This window comes from Cucurbita pepo, unplaced genomic scaffold, assembly GCF_002806865.2.
Source record: "Cucurbita pepo subsp. pepo cultivar mu-cu-16 unplaced genomic scaffold, ASM280686v2 Cp4.1_scaffold000928, whole genome shotgun sequence".
Classification (NCBI taxonomy): domain Eukaryota; kingdom Viridiplantae; phylum Streptophyta; class Magnoliopsida; order Cucurbitales; family Cucurbitaceae; genus Cucurbita; species Cucurbita pepo.
This window is the reverse complement of record NW_019647130.1, coordinates 1-4,734: the sequence shown is the minus strand read 5'-3', so window position 1 is coordinate 4,734 and position 4,734 is coordinate 1. Positions and strand designations below refer to the sequence as shown.

The following is a 4,734-nucleotide window of genomic DNA, read 5'->3' as shown; positions in this document are numbered from 1 at the left end:
CACTAATAACCAACTACAAATGCTATTAAATACAAATTGAAGCAAATAAGACATTAAGAAATTTCTTTAATTGGTAATTCAACTACCAAAGGCAAGTCTTCTAATTACTTTCCATAAATTTCCTTAATTGGTAATTCAACTACCAAAGGCAAGTCTTCTAATTACTTTCCAATATCAGCCACTCCATTATCTTCTTGATTTGATATGCTAATGCTATAAAGATTTTTGGGCTCAAAAGTCTTTGTTTCAACCTGTACACTTGCTAGCTTTTGAAGATGCAATATATCGGCCTCTTGAATCTTCTTAACCTTGCTTCTTGTAATCGGTCCTTTGGTTACATGCAAAGGGTCAGCAGTTGAATTCATATCAGTATTTAACTCTCTCCCTACTAGACACATCACTCTAGATGGAGTATAAATCTAGGCTAGATACCATTCTAGGCTCAATACTATTTAGACTCGATTGGTAGTGTAAAACATCGGGTAAATTTTTTTGACACTATATATTAAACTCCTTGATGCTCACAACTGTACCTCTTGATAGTACCCCTTTAGTACTAATATTAGATAACAAAATGCTTATATACATCGCCTCTTTCAAGCATTGCACAAGAATCGTGTAACCCTCTAAGGTACTACTCGAGGTTCATCAAAACTCCAATCCTTCAATGTGTTTTTTTTTTGCCTAGTACAGGTGCTTCCTCATTGACAGAATCAATGTTTTGCAGGCGACAAGCCATATGCTTATCTCTCAACACCTCCTATGGTATGGTATGACTCCCAAATAAAGTTAAAATACTTGAGTAAGTTAATATCTAAAATATGGTTTAAAAGATCCGAGGGAAGGACTAAGGGATGGCAAACCAAAATACTCATAAATTTTGAATTAATTACTAAAATGTCATTGGTGAGAAAATCTATACTTCAAAATCTATAGGCTACACAAAGTCCAATGAATCTCCATCTCAAAATTTATTTGTTGGAACTTTCCGACATTTGGATACGATCTAGCAGACTCACAACTCATCACATCCAACTGCTAATGTTTGAAAATGAAGTCGGCAACCCCCTGAATGGATAAACTTTTTCGGCGAGAATTCTAAAAATTTTTTATGTCGAATTCATGGCAGTTCTAGATGTCTCAAAGTTTGTTCAAGCTCCCTCTATAAATCATGAAGGATAAGGAATCATTTGGAGGAAGAACAAGAGTTGGCAAGCCTCCAATCACGAATTAGTTTAGATTTTAGGTCTTTTCCTCTCAAATCTAAATTGTGTACCATTTTCCTTCAAAATTGTTCCTGCACATTCTAAAAAGAATTGACCACAACTTAAAAAGGATTGACCACAACTTTGATGAAGAAATCAAGTATTGAAAGTGTCGCAAACGTATTTGTCCAATTCATCCGCCGTTAAACAATGTTGGAAGAAAGCTTCCAAATGCGATCGGAGGATAGAAGCAAATTTGTCTCTTTCCACCTATGCCAATCACTTTATGAGATATCAAGAAACATTTCTAATAAAGACCATTAAGGCAATGGAGCCAAGGAACCAGGGTAATCGGAGAAATTGTTGTATAGTTTGATTTAAGCAAGATTTGGGTCATTCAAAATTAAGCCCCTACAGATCATCTCATTAATTAAGGTCCCTTAAGATTCGTAGAGATGAGAGCAAAGATTTTCATCATAAAATCGAGGTCTGAGGAGGTCCCTATCGAGCTACCTAAGAAGCTCCCCATTATGCATAAACTCTACCTCAGACTTGAGAACTTGAAGAAAGAAATTGGAAGACCACACGCAACTTTGTCATTTCAAAATAATTTTTGAACCCGAAGGGGAAGGAAAGGAAGAGAGTTGTAGAAGACAGAGGGCCACGAGTGTCTCCAAGTCCCCGTCCAATCATAAAAGTGTATGGGTTTGCTCTAGTAAGAGAAATATTTTTAGTCGAATTTGAAAGAGAATAACTTAAGTTATAAACTACGACAATGTATGAAACCAGCCCTTACCTCTTTCTAGCAATAAAATATTCAAGTTTTATGAAAGAATTAAGGCCAAATACCCATTATATGAAGAGGGAAGGAATGATTTTTAGAGGTGATGATATTGGTCCATCTTCTTCCCCTATTGTGGGGAAGAAGATGATGAACTAAATTTACCATGCTAGTTATATCCAAACCTTCTCTAAGTTTTTCTTAAATTAATATATTTTAGAGAGGTTTTCACGGAAGTTTTTTATGGTTGTAGAAACTAGATTCAAAGATAGATCTATCAAAGAAAATTTGGAGCAATTTAGATATAGGAAGCTTAAGAGAATCAAGGACTTGAATTTCAATGATTAGGTAAGTAGCCAATCTAGGCTTTTTTCAAGAAATATTCGTAAGAATTGCTTGAACTTCAATATGAAACGTCAGTTAAGTAATACTTGGTTAATGAAGCGTTGGGTAAAAAAACAAAAAGTTAAGGGCCTAAACTCAATGTTTTTCCTCAAGATTCATGTAACTTGAAAATAAAAGACTAAATGGACTTTTCTGCTCATAAAATTTTAATACTAGATATAATATGTGAAATAAATCTCATTAATTTGTGAAATAAATCTCACACACACTAACGATAGAACACTCTGATACCAATTGGTGAAAATATACTACTCGCGTATTTGTGNTTTTTTTTTTTTTTTTTTTTTTTTTTTTTTTTTTTTTTTTTTTTTTTTTTTTTTTTTTTTTTTTTTTTTGCTCGGTTTCTTTTTCTCTCTGTTATTTGGTCTGAGTTTATAAGTTTTTCTAACTCTAATAATAGGTATGAGAGAGCCACCCATAAACCTATCATTATTCCTACCAAGGCTCTCCTACCAAGGCTCTTGGCCTTTTCTTTCACCACTAGCTTCTCAAATTAAACTCTACTAACAAATTAACTAAAATTGACATTTAGCATTTTAAGTTTATTCAACCGTTTGTCTTCACCAACCAAACACAACTTATGCGGAATCCTAGATTATTCGGTCACACAGGCCGCATGTACGTGCATGTTCAATCTTCTGCAACTCAACCGACTTGCCTCTATACTAGGCGAAGTCATCTGACTCAATCTTGCCTTTATTTGATGCCAAGATCTCTCTTATGTAATGTTGTTACTTATGTATGGTTCAAATCTACTCTAAAGCAGGGGTTTTCTTCGTGAGTGATTCGTGGTAGACTCCTGCTTTAGTTAGGGGTCACCTTAACAATCTGCTTTCTGAGGAAGTTGGGTGACACAACCATCATGTCTTGATGCCATCCTAAGTCCCACGATGTAATCAGCAAACTTAGCTCACTCGGTCATAGTCATCGAGAACAGACCCATGTATTATTCATATCATTGGGATATCCCGAACATCAATTCATCTGGGATATATCAGGCATTGGGCCCTCCCATGTCCATGCTAGTTAAAAGAAAGTTGCCTGAGATACTCATCTCGTAATTCATGCCCTCACTGTGACACAAGAATGTACTAAATCGTAGCTCGCTTAGGCCACAAAGCCAAGGGATGGTGGAGAGATGACACCCTGTGTTAAGAATCACGGTGTTCCAAAAGATTCAAAAAACTATGTCAACAACAGAATTCGAAACCTGCGCACAGAGAACTCGATTTATTACAAGTCTACTGCATTAGCCACTCAAGCACATCAACGTTTGTTAGAAAAAAACTATGTTTAATTTGATACATTATGTAAAAGTCAAATTGTCAAATTGACTTATTCTTTGTGGAGATTCAAGGGGATCGGGAATAAATCCCGTCCACAAACATCTCGAAATCCCGTCCACAAACGTCTTTTGTCGGGAGACTATAAATACCCACAATATGTTATGTAAAAATTAGATTCGTGGATGAATGTAATTCAGATCTCAAATTGAGACGTTTCCCTTAGAAATCCGAGCATCATATTTGCCATTTCTAAGTTTCAAGCAATTCTTGTTGTAGAATTGCACCCGAGCCATTCAATCAAGCCTTGATCAAGTTAGATTGTGGAGTGACTCAATTTAGAACAAGGTTCCAAATCTTGGTTCTAGATCTTCGCTNGCTAACCCAAATTCCATATCTCAATCAATCCTAGCAGCCATGGCGAACACCGGCAGAGATCAAAGATGGTCGCTTCAGGGGATGACCGCTCTAGTCACCGACGGAACCCACGGCATTGGGTACTCATAATTTCCAGCTCCTCCTTTCCCTTTTGGTGTCTCTGTTCTAACTCATTTATTTCAGGTGAGCCACGGTGGAAGAACTTGCAGCATTTGGTGCCATTGTCCACACATGCTCGCGAAGCCAGGGCGATTTGAACAAATGCCTACAAGAATGGGAAGAAATGGGCCTCAATGTAAGTGGGTCTGTGTGCGATGTGCATAGCAGAGAACAGAGGAAGCAGCTGATGGAAACCGTGTTCAATGGCAGCCTCAACATTTTGGTAACAAAAATGAAAAAAATGGTCTGTTCATAATGGTTATGTAAGTGTTTCAGTATGAGGCTCTGTTTTTTTAGGTGTTTCAGGTGAATAATGCTGGGATATGGGCGCACAAAAGCACCGTGGACGTTACAGAGGAAGAGCTTTCGAGTGTAATGAGTACCAATTTTGGGGCCTCATTTCATTTTAGCCAACTCGCTCATTTTTTTATGAAAGCTTCTGGTAATGGAAGCATTGTGTTCATGTCCTCTGTTGTAGGCTTGATGTCGCTTCCACTATCGCATACGCTGCATCCAAAGGTAA

General features: G+C 37.0%; 1 pseudogene; it reads left to right on the top strand.

Moving 5' to 3' along the window:
- The first annotated feature begins 4,091 nt into the window (after positions 1-4,091).
- Positions 4,092-4,726, top strand: LOC111786018 (annotated as a pseudogene).
- Positions 4,727-4,734: the final 8 nt, after the last annotated feature.